The sequence below is a fragment of the Dipodomys spectabilis genome, unplaced genomic scaffold, assembly GCF_019054845.1.
Source record: "Dipodomys spectabilis isolate Male_0828 unplaced genomic scaffold, ASM1905484v1 ptg000388l, whole genome shotgun sequence".
NCBI classification, from domain to species: Eukaryota; Metazoa; Chordata; class Mammalia; order Rodentia; family Heteromyidae; genus Dipodomys; species Dipodomys spectabilis.
Window position 1 is genome coordinate 1,945,130 of NW_024871065.1, and position 18,525 is coordinate 1,963,654.

Sequence of the window (18,525 nt, forward strand, 5' to 3'; positions counted from 1 at the left end):
AGCTGTAATCTTAGGTATTCAGAAGGCTGAGATCTGAGGAAAGTTAGTATTATCCTCACCTTTAGTCCTCAGCTCCACCCAGACCTGAGCTCCTCCCAGACCTAGAGTTCCCTCCATATAGCTGGCCACTCCCTCTCTCATCTCAGACTCACCCGAGCTTTTACTTAACTCACTTCCTTATGACTCTTGTCTTTATCACCAAAGAAAGTGGAAGTGCAGCTATGGCTCAAGTGGTAGAGCAATGTTAGCCTTGAGAAGAAATGATTTAGGAAAGTGTTGCTGGGCACTGGTGTCTCAGGCCTCTAATCCTACCTTCTCTGCAGACTGAGATCTGAGGATCATGGTTCAAAGCCAGAGTGGGCAAGAAAAGTTTGGGAGACTCATCTCCAATAAACCACTCAGAAAACCCGAATTGGTGAGGTGGCTCAAGTAGTAGAGCACTACCCTTGAGCTGAAGAGCTCATGGACAGTGTTCAGGCCCAGAGTTCAAGACCAAGCCCAATTAAAAAACGTAAAGTGCCTAGTCTCTGAGTTCAAGCTGTAAGACTTGTTGTATCCTGTTTGGTTTCTCTGATGCAAAATGAGTTATCTTCCAGGTGAGACTTCCCACATTTATTACATTCCTAAGGTTTCTCACGTGTGTGAATCCTCACATGTGAGTGGAGGTGTTAATTCAGAGTGAAGGACTTACCCATTTCTTACATTCATAAGGTTTCTCTACTGTGTGTTTTCTCTGATGCAAAGTAAGCTGTGATTACAATCTGATGGGACTTCCACATTTGTTACATTCATAAGGTTTCTCTCCAGTGTGAATTCTCTTATGTGTGTTGCAATCTGAATTCCAGGAGAAGGACTTTCAACATTTGTTACATTCATAAGGTTTCTCACCTGTGTGAATTCTATTATGGCTGGAAAGCTGTGACCTCTGCTTAAAGGATTTTCCACATTTGTTGCAATCACAAAGTTTCTCTCCTCTATGTGTTCTCTGATGAAAAGAAAGTTCTGCCTTCCAGTTGAAAGACTTTCTACATTCGTGATACTCCTATGTATGTTCTCTGATGAACATGAAGGTTTAACTTAGTGGTTGAAAGACTTTCCACATTTGTTACATTCATGAGGTTTCTCTCCTGTGTGCTATCTGATGCAAAGTAAGTTCTACATTTCTTGCATTCATAACGTTTCTCTTCTGTGTGAATTCTGTTGTGCCTGCTGAGAACTGACTTCTACGTGGAAATTTTCCTACATTCCTCATACATATAGGGTTTCTCTACTGTGGGTGCTTATGGTAGGAATGTCACTTCTGTTTTCTCAGACATAGATTTTGGACAGTGCTTATGCTCATCAAGCTTCTTCTGTGGATACATGCCCTGAGGTATTGTTAGGTGTATTTCCTTACTGAAAGATTTTGCACATTCAGTAAAAGTATAAGGATTCTCTCCTTTGTACATTTTTTGATGTGAACTGACTGTGGACCTTAAGTGGACTGATTTTGCACATACAATACATTCAGGTGTTTTCCTCCCTCCCTCAAGTATTTCTTGGGCAAGGACATCAGAATTACCATACTCTTCTCTATATTCATTATGCTTACTGGAGTGTCCTCCAATACTGTCTAAAAAATATGGTCTCTTATTGTACTACCTTCTCTTCTCTACCATATTCAAATGTTGCAGCTCATTTGGACTTTCATAATTTTGCATAAAAATGCTCAGAATAACTGTGGGGTTCTTCAACTTCAGTAGACACCCCGGGCATGCATCTCATCAGGTTCATTGAAATCCTCAGTTCTCATCCTTCAGGGTTCCCATTAGTCCTCGTCTGCTCTGCCTTACATTTTGAGCTCAAAATTAAATGTGTTCCTAATCACACTCTTCCCTCAACTGTATCATTAGTTGTGACTGCTATTTTACACAGAGATTCATCCTGGAAAGACTTAATCACAACATCTATGTTTTTGGACCTCTAAAATGAGTCATAAGAAAAAATACAAAAACTTAATTGATATCCAAAAACTCTTTATTGTGAAGGTAGCACATTATCTTTTAAAATTTAAGATTTTAAAATATCAAAGTAGGAATGGATTTATGAGAACTGTATGCCTTTCTCCCTAAGATTTTATGAAAGTAATACTGATATTTTACAATTGAAAATAATATTTTTCTGTGTTTAAGTTTTTCTTTCTTAGTCAATTCACACTTTAAAAAATGCAGATTATGGGTATTTTCAGGAAAGGTAATTAATTAATAACACATCTCCATCTGCAGACTGTTACAAGAAATTATCCTGCTTCAAGACAATAAGAAAGATGTCAACGTGAAAATACACCTGAAAATTGCAAATGTTTAGGTAATATAAAGGAATGTATAGAACATATATTTTATGTAAGTTGTCTAAAATGATTTGTGAAGGGAGAACACAGCACCATATTCATGATTCATAAAGCATGAAGATTCAATATATAAATATATAGGTGTAATTAAACCAAAGTATGCAGATTAGTAATATGGATCAATTAATACTGAACTTGCTGACGAATTTGAGGACCTGTGTTCAAAGAATACCAACAAAAAATTAAAAAGTGTAATTGATTCAGATTTTAAATGGAATTATCTCATTGAAAAGTAACTATAGAGGGGGGACCAAGATGGCGACGGGGCAGTAGGGAAACGCCACAGCTCTCTCCAACCAAAAAGAGAGTTCGAGTTCCAACCTTTAATCTCCCCAAGAGACTGACAACAACAAAAAGACGAACACTCAGAGAAAAACCAGAGGTGGAAAATAACAAAAAAAAGAAAGAGAGGAAAAGAAGAATTTCAGAACAGAGAAGAGCGAAGACCCCTCCCCCAACCTTTACTGGCCGCGCGGCAGTGCGCCAAGCCGCCGGCCAGCCGGCCGGGCGGGGGCTGCCGGAGCCACAGAGACACAGGGGGCTGCTTGCAGATCACCAGGTACCGGATTGCAGAACAGCGGATCGCCAGGAACAGAGAAACCTACCAGCCGGAGTCTCCAGGAGGATCCCACCCCACCCATCACTCTCCACCGGAGCGGAGAGGCTCCATCCCGCCAAAGCTGCCCGGCACCAGCAGCGCCACAAAGGGACCTGTCCGCAGACCACCCGCCCAATCGCGATCGCAACGACCCGGCTGGGGGCCGCCCAACCCAGCGCGCAACCACCCCAACTGAACTCGGACTGCAACAACAACTGACGGACTGCAACAACAACTGACGACCTACAGGGTGAGTACCCATCAGGGGACAGGGAATCCATCAAGGGAGACCAGAGCTGGAGGGAATCCCCAGACCCTGACCTAGACTCCCTACCCCAACACCCGGACCACAGGACCCACTAAAACTGGGAACTGTTCGAGAGCTCCACCAGCCGGTGGAGCACACTCTGCTGGCCAGGCCAGAGCAAGAGCGCCCCTGGAAGGGAGCTTAAATGCTCAAGCCAGGAACAGTGCCCCTGGGTCAAGACTACCAACAGTAGAAGAAATTTGAACTGTGTCCTCCAGGCTGCATAACCAAGGTGGATACACATTAGCACAGGCCTAACGAGCGCGCTCCAGGCTGGGGCCGGAACCAGGCCAGGGGACCGGCGCCTGAACAAAGCAAAAAGGGTCAGAAGTGGGGCTGTGGCTCAAATGGTAGGGTGCCAGCCCTGAGCTGAAGAGCTGAGGGACAGCACCCAAACCTAGAGTTCAAGCCCACAACCAGCCCAAAACAAACAAACAAAAACACATCAGGAGCCCATAGCAGACTCCAGTATTTGGGAGAGTGCATCCAGAGCATCTGATCTTCCCAAGAGCACCCGCAGGAGCAAACACAAGCAGTCTAGGCTGCTCAACCCTTCCAAAGGCGGGAATTGCTACAGCAGAGAGCTGAGAATCCTAAGTGAATAGCAGCTGGAAATAGGCTCCCAACAGAATCCAGATCAGGCACAGACTCTCTCTACCAATACAGAATCAGCAACCAAGCAAAGACAGACACACCAAAACAAGATTGAAGAGCAGTCTCCTGAGCCCCCATGCGAAAATCACAGAGAAAAATCACAAGGTTTACCACTACCCAGGACAGCAAGCTCACCTCAAAAGCCAGCAGCCACGCAGGGGAGAGCCCCAGTGGGAGCAAAGCAGGAATGGAAGACAAAAACTACATCCAAGGGTTGCTGGAGGCAATGACTCAAGAAATAAAGCGAGAAATGGATCAGAAATTGAAAGAGCACAAGGATGAACTATCAAAAGATATACAGGATATCAAACAAAAATTGGATGCAAAAATAGAAGCTGCACAAACCTCAGTAAGAAGTGAGATAAACGCCAAATTAGAGGTAATGCATACTGATCTCACCTCATTGAGAGGTGAGATCAGTACTCTGAGAACCAACATTGAATCCATAAAGGGATCCATTTCCTCCATGCAAACCACAATAGAAGCCACGGTCAACAGAGTGAATGAAATGGAAGGTAGAGTGTCAGATACAGAAGACAGAATACACCAACTGGACCAAAAAGTGACAGATATGGAAAAATCACTCAAATTAAACCAAAGGGAAATTCAAGAGCAAGCAGATAATGCTAAAAAATTTAACCTTCGCATAATCGGAGTGGACGAAGGTGAGGAATTCCAGAGCAAGGGAATGCAACACCTATTTAACAAGATAGTCAATGAAAATTTTCCCCACCTCAAAAACGACCATCTTAACTACATCACAAAAGCTTATCGAACACCCAACAAGCAAGATCCCAGGAGAAACACCTCTAGGCACATAATAGTAACAATGATGGATCTGAATAATAAGGAAACAATCCTGCATGCAGCAAAAATGAAGAAGGAGCTATACTACAACGGGAAAAAAATTAGAATCACTGCAGATCTCTCCACACAAACAATGAATGCAAGAAAAGCCTGGGAAAGCACCATACGAGCCCTGAGAGCCAATAACTGCCAACCCAGACTGATGTACCCGGCAAAGCTAGCATTCACATTCGATGGAGAACTGAAAACTTTTAATAGCAAAGAAAAACTAAATGAATACATAAACATTAAGCCAGCATTACAAAGAATTCCAAGAGGGGGGACACAACCTGAAGAAAGCAACCAGGAACTGGGACCTGCCCCAAACAGGCATTACTCAAAGTCTAACTGAGCAAGCACAGGAGGAAAGGAAAGAAGAAAAACTTAGGAAAACGGAATGGCAGGGACCACAATGCATCTCTCTATACTTTCTCTTAATATAAATGGGCTGAATTCGCCAATTAAAAGAAAACGAACTGAGGACTGGATCAGAAAACAAGACCCATCCATCTGTTGCCTTCAGGAGACCCACCTCTCAGCCAAACATACAAACAAACTCAGAGTGAAGGGGTGGAAAAGGATCTACCAATCAAATTCCCCCAATAAGAAAGCAGGTGTAGCTATCCTGATATCTGACAAAATAAACTTTTCATTAAAATCAGTACAGAAAGACAAGGACGGACACTACATATTAATAAAGGGAACAATCCAAGAGGAGGATATAACCATCATCAACTTATATGCCCCAAATATTGGTGCACCCAGATATGTTAAACAAATGCTCTCAAACTTACAGAATAAAATAGATCCCAATACAATAATACTAGGAGACTTTAACACGCCACTCTCACCAAAGGACAGGTCTACCAACCAGAGGATTGGCAAAGAAGCTACCGAATTAAGTGAGGCCATACTTCAAGCGGAATTAACTGACATCTACCGAGTATTTCACCCTAAAACAACACAGTACACATTCTTCTCAGCAGCTCATGGAACTTTCTCCAAAATAGACTATATCATAGTTCATTCAAGGAACTTAAGCAAATACAAAGGGATCGACATAATCCCCTGTATCCTATCTGACCACAATGGAATCAAGCTAGCTCTCAATAACAAAGCATACCGCAGAAATTTCTCTAATACATGGAAATTGAACAGCACACTCCTTAACAAGGCCTGGGTAACAGAAGAGATCAGAGAAGAAATAAAGCATTTCCTAGAACTCAATGAAAATGAAAACACCTCACAAAGAAACTTGTGGGACACAGCAAAAGCAGTCCTGAGGGGCAAATTTATTGCCCTCAGTGCCCACATCAAGAGAATGGAGACAGACCAAGTAAATAATCTCATGTTGCAACTAAAACAGCTAGAAAAACAAGAAAAAATGGGACCTAAAGCTACTAGACGAAGCCAGATAACCAAATTGAGAGCAGAGATTAACCAATTAGAAAATCAGAAAACCATAACCAAAATAAACCAAACAAAAAGCTGGTTCTTTGAAAAAATAAACAAAATTGATGGCCCGTTGGCAAGATTAATTAAAAAAAGAAGAGAGGAAACCCATATTAATAGGATTAGGGATGCCACGGGAAACATCACAACACGTACCCAAGATATCCAAACAATTCTAACAGACTACTTTCAAAAGCTATACTCTCTAAAGGAAGAAAATCTGGCGGAAATGGATGCATTTTTAGAGAAATACAAGTTACCCAAACTGAGCAAAGAAGAAGTTAACCAATTAAATAAGCCAATATCCTATAATGAGATACAGGAAGCTATCAAAAGTCTTCCAACAAAAGAAGCCCAGGACCAGATGGATTCACAGCAGAATTCTATAAGACCTTTAAAGAAGAACTAATACCCATACTCCTCAAGCTCTTCAGAGAAACAGAGAAGGAGGGAGCTATCCCAAACTCATTCTACGAAGCCAATATCACACTCATCCCCAAACCAGGCAAAGACCCAACCAAAAAGGAGAATTACAGGCCAATCTCCTTGATGAACACAGATGCAAAGATCCTTAACAAGATTCTAGCTAACAGAATCCAGAAACACATAAAAAAAATAATACACTATGATCAGGTAGGCTTCATCCCAGAGACACAGGGATGGTTTAACATATGTAAGTCAATAAATGTAATCCAGCATATCAACAGAGCCAAGGTCAAGAATCACATGATTATCGGCACAGATGCAGAAAAGGCCTTTGATAAAATTCAACATTCATTCATGCTAAAAGCTCTGGAGAAAATAGGAATAGAAGGAACATTTCTAAAAACAATAAAAGCCATTTATGACAGACCAATAGCCAATATTATACTTAATGGGGAAAAGCTACAACCAATCCTCCTAAAAACAGGAACAAGGCAAGGATGTCCACTGTCTCCACTCCTCTTCAACATAGTCCTAGAACCCCTAGCCAGGGCAATAAGGCAAGAAAAAGACATTAAAGGGATCCGCATAGGGAAAGAAGAAGTGAAACTATCCCTTTTTGCAGACATGATACTATACCTCCACGATCCCAAAAACTCCATCCCCAAACTTTTAGAAATCATAAGTCACTTCGGCAAAATAGCAGGATACAAAATAAACCCACAAAAATCAGTTGCCTTCCTATACACTGATAAAGCACAGGAAGAGAGGGAAATAAAGGGAGCAACCCCATTCACAATAACCTCCCAAAAAATAAAATATTTAGGAATTAACCTAACCAAAGATGTAAAAGAACTATTTAATGAGAACTATAAAAAGTTAAAGAAAGAAATTGCAGAAGACACTAGGAAATGGAAAGACCTCCCATGCTCCTGGATAGGCCGACTTAATATAGTAAAGATGGTGATACTTCCAAAACTAATATACAAATTCAATGCAATTCCTATTAAAATCCCAATGACGTACATCACTGAAATACAGAAAACAGTCCAAAATTTATATGGAACAACAAAAGACCTAGAATAGCCAAAACAATTCTAGGGGATAAAGACAATATGGGAGGGCTATCCATGCCGAACTTCAAACTCTACTACAGAGCTATAATCACAAAGACAGCATGGTACTGGCACAAAAACAGACCCGAAGACCAATGGAACAGAATAGAAGATCCAGATATAAATCCACAGGCCTACAGCCAGCTGATATTCGACAAAGGACCCAAAGACATACAATGGAAGAAACACAGCCTCTTCAACCGCTGGTGCTGGGAAAACTGGGCAGCCACATGCAGAAAACTAAAAGTGGACCCCAGCCTGTCACCATGCACCAACATCAACTCAAAATGGATTAAAGACCTTAACATTAAACCTGAATCTCTGAAACTACTGCAGGACAGAGTAGGAGAGACACTTGAACTAATAGGCACAGGAAGGAACTTCCTGAACAGAGTCCCAGGGTCACAATAAGTTGGAGAGAGACTCGACAAATGGGACTACCTTAAAATAAAAAGCTTCTGCACAGCTAAATCTATCGCAACTAAGCTAGAAAGACAACCAACTAATTGGGAAAAAATATTTACCAGGAATATATCAGACAAGGGGTTAACATCCTGTATATACAGGGAACTCAAGAAACTAATCCCTCCCAAACCTAACAAACCAATTACTAAATGGGCAAGGGAACTAAAGAGGGACTTCTCAAATGAAGAAATAAAAATGGCAAAGAAACACATGAGGAAATGTTCATCATCCCTGGTGGTGAAGGAAATGCAAATAAAGACAACCCTGAGATACCACCTTACCCCAGTCAGAATGTCCCACATCCACAAATCAGCCAACGACAAATGCTGGAGGGGATGTGGAGAAAGAGGAACCCTATTACACTGCTGGTGGGAATGTACACTTATACAACCACTTTGGAAAGCAGTCTGGAGGGTCCTTAGAAAGCTAAAGATTGACCTCCCTTACGACCCAGTCATACCACTTCTAGGCATCTACCCTGAACAACAGGAACCAATATACAAGGACACATGCACCTCCATGTTTATTGCAGCACTGTTCGCAATAGCTAGGATATGGAAACAACCTAGGTGCCCCACCACAGATGAATGGATCCAAAAATTGTGGTATCTATACACAATGGAATATTATGCAGCCATTAGAAATGACAAAATAATGGCATTTGCAGGGAAATGGATGGAGCTAGAAGGAATCATGTTGAGCGAGGTAAGCCAAGAACGAAGAGACAAACGGTACATGGTCTCCCTCATAAGTGGATGCTAAATCCAAAAGGTTAGGTGATACGACAAAACTAACAGGATTTAAGAAACAAAGAACTCCTGCTCATCTGGTTGAACCACTACTAAATATCCTCATGCTGCTGATCACAAATATGGTATATAACATGTGAACACTGTTATATATTACAGACTGTGGTAGACAATTTGCTCCAGGGAAGTTAGAATGAACTTGTGACTTTGAAATTATGTAATCATTTAATCACAATCAAAAAAAAAAAAAAAAAAGAACCTCGGGGAAGGGAGGGAGGGAGGGGATGGTAGGGGGAAAACAATGGAGGGGGTAACAATGTTCAAGAGGAAGTGTACTCGTAACCTCACTCATGTAACTGTAACCCTCTGTATAGTAGCTTTACAATAAAAAAAAAAAAGAAAAGTAACTATATTATATGATGTCATAGGTGAGTAATGTGAGAATACTGTAAACTACTAGAGTACCTCGTAATAATGAACTGCAGTACCTCCAGCAACTTAATTACCTATGTCTGTCGTAAGAAAAATCAGACTGGGAAATTTACTTTCTTGCAGTTCTATAGTATAGCAACAATTATGATACATGTTTTACGTCTTTAGAAGTTCTGTGCTTCAGCCTAAGGATGGTCTTTATTCTGTACATAAAATTTGTGGTTACTTCTTTATTAAAGAAACAGTCAGACTACCAGATTAGGGTATAGCTACTGCATAACAGCATTTTTTTTTCTTTTCATCAGTCACAGGGCTTGATCTCTGGGCCTGGGCTCTGTCCCTCAGCTCTTCAGCTCAAGGCTAGTACTCTACCACTTGAGCCACAGCACCAATTCCAGCTTGTTCTGTTTATGTGGTGCTGAGGAACCAAACCCAGGGCCTCATGCATGCAAGGCAAGCACTCTACCACTGAGCCACCTTCCCAGCCCCTGTAGTAGCATTTTCATAGGAGTATATTATGCCTTGCATATTTGTTTGTTTCACAGATTCAACAAACCATAGATCCAAAATATTTGAAAAAGTATGACACCTATAGTCTTCATGTAGTCTTTGCAAAAACTGGCATTATCCTATGAACAATGCAGTATAACAACTATTTAGAAGGATTTAAAATGTAATAGGCATCAGAGGTGATTTACAGTGTATAGAAGATTGCCAGGAATTGTATTACAGGTGATTTTCACTGTATAGAAGGCTGTGTGCAGATTACATGAAAGCAAACTAAGAAATAAGTATCAGAGGAGACAAACACAATAAATAGCAAAGTAATTACTAAAATGAAACCATATTTATATTGTAATATAAAAATAGTAAATATATCAGGTACTGTCTGATTTGAACTGAAGAAAATATACTCAAAAAACTCAATAAGCCATCCAAAGAAATATACATTAATTATCAAGAAATCAAAATAACTCAATATAATGATACCTGAAGCAAAAATGAATAATGAAAATACAGATACTGATAATATGAGAAGAAATAAACATCAGCACAAAGTGTGTTAAGTGTGTTACCACAGATACAGAGCACTGATAATAACATGTATCATCAATCTGTATAATAAAAAATTTACTCTGAAAAGTCTACAAAGACATGGTTAAAAGGCCAAAGAATGATAATTTCTTTAATCTCTCATTATGATTGGAGAACGAATACTCCTCTTTTTATTTTTTTGTCGGCCATGGTGCTTGAACTCAGGGATTGGGTGCTATACCTCTGCTCTTGACCTCAAGGCAAATGATCTACCTCTTGAGCCACAGCACCACATCTGGTTCTCTAGTGCTTTATTGGGGATAAGGATCTCATGGACTTTCCTACCAGGGCTGGCTTTGAACCGAGATCCTCATATCTCAGCCTCTTGAGTAGCTAGGATTACAGGTGTGAGCCACCAACGCCTGGTGTCTAATACTCCTCTTAATGACTGAACAACCAGAAAAATGGTCACCACAAACACACATGTGGAAGGCATTATCTTTACCTAAAGGCTGTTTAATAATCACTATGCTGTTATATTTACCAAGACAGACACACTGAGAATAGATCTGAAGACAAATTGTCTAGAAATCAGTATGAGAAAGAAAGCTATGTTATAAACACAATAAAATCCAACAATATGTTTCTAATAATCTATCAGTAAAACAAACAGATGGGAACTAGAATGGATCTGTAACAAATGTATGCTATTAGTATGATTTATAGAATATTAAAGGGAGTCACTGTCTTACTTCAGTTGTGAAATAAAAACAAGTGCTTTCAATTATGTATGGAGTATTCATGTGAAAATCTTCTGGAGGGTGTGGCAGAGCCATAGAATTTGAGGGAAATAGGGTGATGAAAATACAGTATACAACTCAGGAGTAGAGATAGGAGGGAGGGAGTGGCAGAGAGTGAAGGAATGGAAGACACTGTATGAAGAAACAGTATTTATTAATCTCTATGCATCACCTCCATAATAATATTAAATTACATTAATAAAACAATATTTCCAGCATAAATGATTTGCTTGGTGATCAAAATCTACCACAGTAAGAAGAACAGTTACAATTATTAGAGATATAATACAACAACACTTAATTTGAAAGATAAACTATTTCAGTTTAGGTTGAATATTAATTCCACATAAACCAGTAACAATAATCCTTTCATTGTAGTATCCAATTAAGTGTGAATGTTAAATGTTGAGGTAAGTCAAAACAAAACAAGCACTTCTGGCTCAAAACTGTCATTTTAGCCTAGCTACTAAGGAGGAAACTGAGGTCTGTAAGCCAGCCTAGAAAAACAATTCAAATTAAGCAGCTAATAAACAAGTTAGAGGTAAGGCTAAAGTGATTGTGCCAACAGTGAGTGAGGAAGCTGACTGTCTGTGAGACCTGGAGTTCACGCTCCAATAGTAGCTCAAGAAAGCCATGGAGTGTGGCTTTCTTGTGGTGGAGTGTGAGGTATGTGTTTCTAAGTTAGAAGCCTAATTGTAGTGATACTAGCAAGTCTCATCTCAGACATATAGAGAAAACAAAATGAGTGGAGGAGGGAGAGAAGGGAAGCCAAAGGTCAGGGAAAAGAAGGAAGAAGAGGAGACAAGAGAGTAGTGGAGAGAAGGGAACAAAAGGGAAAGGGAAAGGAGAAGAAGACAGGAGATGAAGAAAGCCTTATGGCATTAGATTTAACAGTAAATCCTTAAATAAGACACCAAAAATGACTCATGCAAAAAATAAACAAACAAATGCCAGACTCTGGTGACTGATACCTGTAATCCTAACTACTCAGGAGAGTGAGATCTGAGGATCATGGTTCAAAGCCAGCCTGGCAGAAAAACCTATGAAACTCATCTCTAATGAAGCACCAGAACACCAGAAGTTGTGCAATGGCCCAAGTAGTAGAGTGCTAGTCTTGAACTGAAGAGCTGAGGGACAAGCTCATACCCAGAGTTCAAGCCCCATGACTGATAATAAATCAATAACTGAACAAAAATTAAAAAATAAATACCATACCAAACCAGATTAAGTGCATACAATGAAAACCTTTTATACTGAAAAGAACCATCAACAAAGAAGCAAAAGCATGGTAGGAGAAAATATTTGCATATTCTTCAAATAGATTACTAACAAATATGGATTTGAAAATATAAAGAAAATGCTCCATGTAACCCCCACACCATAAAATCTAATTTTAAAATGGGAAAAAGATTAAAGAGACTTTTCTAAAAAGGACATACACAAATAGCTGATTAAAATATGAAAGTAGCATATACAGCCTTTATTGTATTGAGGAATGTTCCATGGATTCCTAATTTTTCCAAAACCTTCATCATAAAGGGGTGTTGGATCTTGTCGAATGCTTTTTCTGCGTCTATTGAGATAACCATGTTGTTCTTATTCTTGCTCCTGTTGATGTGATGAATAATATTAATTGATTTGAGTATATTGAACCAGCTTTGCATCCCTGAAATGAATCCTGCTTGATCGTGGTGTATGATTTTTTGGATGAATTGTTGAAGTCGGTTGGCCAAAATTTTGTTGAGAAGTTTTGCATCAATATTCATCAAAGAAATGGGTCTATAGTTCTCTTTCTTTGATGAGTCCCTGCCTGGTTTTGGGATGAGGGTTATGATGGCTTCATAGAATGTATTCGGTAGTGAGCTTTCTCTTTCAATTTCATTGAAGAGTTGGAGGAGAATTGCTGTGAGCTCTGCTTTGAAGGCCTTGTAAAAATCCGCTGTAAAACCATCTGGTCCTGGACTTTTCTTAGCTGGGAGGTCTCTTATTGCTCTTTCTATTTCAATGCTTGATATGGGCCTGTTAAGATAGTTTAACTCATCTTGGTTTAGTTTTGGCATGTCAATATTTGCTAGGAAGAGGTCCATTTCTGTCAGGTTCTCAAACTTATTAGCATAATGTTTTGAGAAGTATTCCCTTATAATGTTCTGAATCTTGGTTGTTTCCGTGGTGGTGTTTCCATTCTCATCTCTGAGTTTATTAATTTGGGTGTGTTCTCTTCTTTTTCTGATAAGATTTGCTAAGGGTCTGTCAATTTTGTTAAGTTTTTCGAAGAACCAACTCTTTGTTTTGTTGATTCTTTCTATAGTTTTTTTGGATTCTAATTCATTTAATTCTGATTTAATTTTTATTATTTCTTTCTGTCTACTGGATTGGGGTTTATCTTGCTGCTCTTTTTCAAGGAAGTTTAGATGTGTCCTTAAATTGTTAGTTTCAGATCTCTCCAATTTGTTGATGTAGGAGCTCAGAGCTATAAACTTGCCTCTGAGTACTGCCTTTGCTCTGTCCCAGAGGAGCTGGTAATTTGTGTGTTCATTTTTGTTGAATAGCATGAACATTTGAATTTCCTTTCTAATCTTCCCCATGACCCACTCATGATTAAGTAGTGTGTTCTTCAGTCTCCATGTGATACCAGACTTTCTTTGGTGGCTTTTGGTGTTGAGTTCTAATTTTATTCCCTGTGGTCAGAGAGAATGCAAGGTATAACTTCAATGTTTCTGAATTTAGACAAGTTTGCTTTGTGGCCTAAAATGTGGTCTATTTTAGAAAATGTTCCATGTGCTGCTGAGAAAAACGTGTATTCTGATGCTGCTGGGTGAAATGTTCGGTAGATGTCTGTTAAGTCTAGTTGGTCTATGCAGCTGTTTAGATCTGCGGTTTCTCTGTTGAGTTTTTGCCGAGTTGATCTATCTAGTGGGGAGATTGGTGTGTTAAAATCCCCAACAATTAATGTCTTTGGATCTATATGGGATTTGAGGGAAAGTAGTGTTTCTTTGATAAATTTGGGTGCTCCATTGTTTGGCCGAATAGATATTTAGAATTGTAATATCCTCCTGAAGGAGAGATCCTTTAATTAGTATGTAGCAACCTTCTTTATCTCTTCTCACAAATTTTAATGAAGTCTATTTTATCTGATATTAGGATTGCACCTCCCGCCTGTTTATGGGGGCCGTTTGCTTGGTAGATTTTGTTCTAGCCTTTAACATTGAAAATGTGTTTGTTTTTACGGGCAAGATGTGACTCCTGCAGGCAGCAGATAGAAGGGTCTTGTTTTTTAATCCAACTAGACAGTCTATGTCGCTTAATTGGAGAGTTCAGTCCGTTAACGTTAAGAGACAGGACTGAGAGGTATTTGGGAGTTCCTGCCATGTTATCCACCTTCTTGGGGGCTGCAAAAACTGGGGTTCTTCCTATGGTTCTTGGATTCTCAGTTTGGGTGCAGTTTCTTGCCTTTATTGCGGTCTTGTTGGTTTTCTATGTGTAGGACATCTTTAAGAATCTTTTGTAGGGCTGGTTTGGTGGAGATGTATTGTTTCAATTTTTCTTTGCTATGGAAGGTTTTTATTTGGCCTTCAGTTATGAAGGAGAGTTTAGCTGGGTACAGTTTTCTTGGTTGATAGTTGTTTGTTTTTAGGGCATGGCATACATCATTCCAGGCTCTTCTTGCTTTGATTGTCTCTGCTGAGAAATCTGAGGTGATTCTAATTGGTTTCCCTTTATAGGTGATTAACCTTTTCTCTCTGACAGCTTTAAGGATCTTTCCTTGGTCTGAGTTGATCCTGTGTGGATTATAATGTGATGGTGGGATGTCCTATTCTGGTCTGGTCTATTTGGGGTTCTAAAGGCTTCTTGTATCTGAATAGGCCTATCTTTTTGCATGTTGGGAAGTTCTCTGCTGGGATCCTGTTAAACAACTTTCCTAGACCATTAACTTCTGTTTCTAGGTGCTCTTCTACACCCATTATCCTTAGATTAGGCCTTCTGATGGTGTCTTCCAGGTGTTGAATAGATCTATCATATTCTTGGACTTGTCTTGGATGGTTGTATGTTCTTTCTCTATAATATCTAGGCTGTCTTCAATCCCTGAGATTCGATGTTCTGCATGGTCTAACCTGCTGTCAAGACTCTCTACTTTGTTTTTTATGTCTTTGATGGCTTCAAGTTCTTTGTTGAAGCTCTGTTTTAGGTCTTGTATGAATTTCTTTACTTCCTTAATTTGGTGTTCAGTGTTTGTTCTCAAATCACTTAGTTGATTGGTTATGGTTTCTTTGGACTCCCATTCCTTCTGTTGGGTTCCATCAGCATTCCCTTTGTGGTCTCCCTGACTTCCTTCAGCTCTTTGTTAATGGATTCCATGAATGCCTTTAGTGATCTTTGTGTATTCTCTACCTGGTCTCTCAATTCCTGTATTACTCTTTGATTAGCTTCCTCCCATTTGTGGGATTCCTGTAGTTCTCTTTCCTCCCGTTCCTGGGATTCCTGCAGTTCTCTTTGAGTGTTCTCAGCCTGCTCACGCCATTCCTCCCTTTCTCTTTGAGTATTCTCAAGTTGTTCACGCAAATCCTGTATCAGTTTTTGAGTAGCTTCCTCACGCTTATGATATTCCTGTATAAACTTCTGGGGTGCCTCCTCTCTCTCCCTATCACGCTCATGCAGAGTCCTTTGTAAGTTGTCAAACTTCTCTATTTATCATGTTTGCTAGCAGTGTTTGTAGAGCTATTTGGGAACTCTCCTCTGGATTATTCATTATCTGTTCTGACCCCTGATTATCAAGATTGGGAATTGAGATACCCGAATTTACCATTTTTCTAGTGTTTTTCTGGCTTACTCTGCCCATTTGAGATGAAGATAGCACCAGTTTTGTGCTAGAACACTATCTTAAGGCAACCATCAACCAAAGTTTGCATTTGTACAGTCAATAGTCTACAGATACAATCTAGTTCAACAGATATATCTATTCAACATCAAACAACTATATGTTAATGGACTTCGAACTGCAGAGAATAATTTGGAAAACCAGAAATTATTAGGGTTAGGGAGAGATGTGGGTAAAAAAATAGGAATAGATTGGTGTGGGGAGGCACAGGGAGAGTTAACTATGTCCTAAACCCAATGCAGGAAATAGGTTGGGTAGGATGCAAGTAGAGAGAGAGAGAGAAAAAGAAGAAAGGGAAAGGGGAATGAAAAGATACCAGAAAAAAAATAAAAACGTAAAAATTAATGTTATTATAGAGAATAAAAGGCCATCTATTTAGAGAGGAATGTGAATAAATTGAGAGAAGGGGAGGGACATAGAGGAGATGTGAAAAACTCAAAAAAATGCTTAAAATATTATATAGGTATAAAGAGGTAGTACTGCTATTAAAGAATTTAAGTCTCAGAGGTTTTGAATTGAGTAATAAATTTGTGGATTAAGTGTGTACACAATGGGGGATAGGGTCTACTAGTTAACTACGGGTTTATCTGAGGATGTGCAGGACAAGAGTTAAGTCACATAAAGAAGAACAAAAGAGAGGAAAAGGTGGAAAGGATAGGAAAGGGAGAAGAAAAGATCAGAAGTTCAGTAGAGCTAGACAAAAAACAAAAAGATAATTAAGAAAGAAAAAGAGAAAGAAGACAAGAAAAGAAAGGAAAACGCACATTCACGTATTCCTAAAATAAAAATTATAAGAGGAAAAAAAAGTTACTGGAAAACAATTATTTTTTCAAAAGAGGCAAAAATTAAAGATTAATAAAAGTTTTAGAAAAGGAAAAAAAATTTTTTTATATATATAAGGTACCAAAAAAAAAAAAAAAAGTGGGCTGGGAAGTTGGCTCAATGGTAGAGCGCTTGCCTTGCATGCATGAGGCCCTGGGTTCGATTCCTCAGCACCACATAAGCAAAAAGAAAACAGCCGGAAGTGGTGCTGTGGCTCAAGTGGTAGAGCGCTAGCCTTGACCTGAAGAGCTGAGGGACAGCACCCAGGCCCAGAGTACAGGCCCCACGACCGGACCCAAAAAAAAAAAGAAAAGAAAAGAAGAAGAAGAAGAAGAAGAAGAAGAAGAAGAAGAAGAAGAAGAAGAAGAAGAAGAAGAAGAAGAAGAAGAAGAAGAAGAAGAAGAAGAAGAAGAAGAAGAAGAAGAAGAGGAAGAAGAAGAAGTTCTTTGATTTTTTGGGGGGGGGGGGGGGAGTCGTGGGAAGAATCCTGTATCTCCCTTTTGTCTATAACCAGCCTCTTGTTGGAGTCTCTGGTCAGCTTGAGGTCCTGTGGCTTGATTGGTTTCTTAAGTCAGTTTGTTCGAACAGGCAGCAAAATGCTCTGCTTTACCCAAGATTTTGAGATCCCCCTCCCAGGTTAGTTTAATGGAAGGGTGATCTGCTTTGAGAATCACAAAAGAGGGGGATGCAGTGATTAGGCTAGGTTCTGGGTAGAGTTGAGGCCTTTCAACAAACAGTAGCTTTTCCCTGGGGCTATTTGTGAAAAACTCACCGAGCCCAGCCTGGAGCCATTCTCAGGGTTTCTGTTTTTCAATTGATTGTGGTGGCTGCTAGAGGGAGGGGCAGCCTCTGGCTCCGATTGCCCAGTGAGGAAATCCACTCCAATGGCTGGCGCCTGAGCTGGGTGACTTTTCCCTGGATGGAACTGAGTCTGTGAGGTCACTTCGCCGTTAAGTTCTTGTGACCTGCTAAATGACTCGTTTTATTCCAAGGCCTGAGCTGGAGCTAGCCACTCCTCTGAGCTTTGTCGGTATCCAAGATGGAGATCACCAGTGCTGGGGGGAGAGGGGTGGCCTTCCCTCCTCTGCTCCCTGAGAAGGAGTGAGGAAGTAGGGCTTCTACTCACGCCGAGTCTTGGATCCTGGGTCGTCTCTGGTCTGCAAAGTGCAGGATGAAGTTGTCCGCTCCTTGTCGGTTCTTGCTGGTGTTGAGTAGAATCCGCTCGTCTGCTGGGTCTGGCTCCTTCGTCCCGGACTGTGTCTCAGGTATGCTCCCCGTGGCGGTGGTCGCTACCGCGACCCTGCCGCCGCAGCAGCAGCTGCTGGCAGGCGCTCAGATGTGTCTGCTTGGCTTCCCCTCTCTTGACTAACTCTCTGTCCTGTGATGGCACACTTGGTGTGATACTCTGTCTTAGGACTGTTCACTGGAACTCTAAAACTGCTTTCTATGCGAGAGCTTGTTCAGATTCCAGCTTCTCCTCTGCCATCTTCCCCCCAGATGCCCTTTTGTATCACTGATTTTTCAACTTAGGGTCTTGCTTCTTTGTCTGGGCCTTTCAACAC

General features: G+C 40.3%; 1 long non-coding RNA gene across 1 annotated transcript in view; it reads right to left on the reverse strand.

Annotated features, from left to right (window-relative positions):
• Positions 1-789: 789 nt before the first annotated feature.
• LOC122096775 overlaps positions 790-18,525 on the reverse strand; it is a 28,917-nt gene continuing 11,181 nt past the window's right edge. Inside the window, exons 2-3 of the long non-coding RNA XR_006145386.1 lie at positions 1,447-1,461; positions 790-908 (exon numbers count right to left, since the gene is read on the reverse strand). This is a non-coding gene — a long non-coding RNA (uncharacterized LOC122096775). The remainder of the gene's footprint in view (positions 909-1,446; positions 1,462-18,525) is intronic.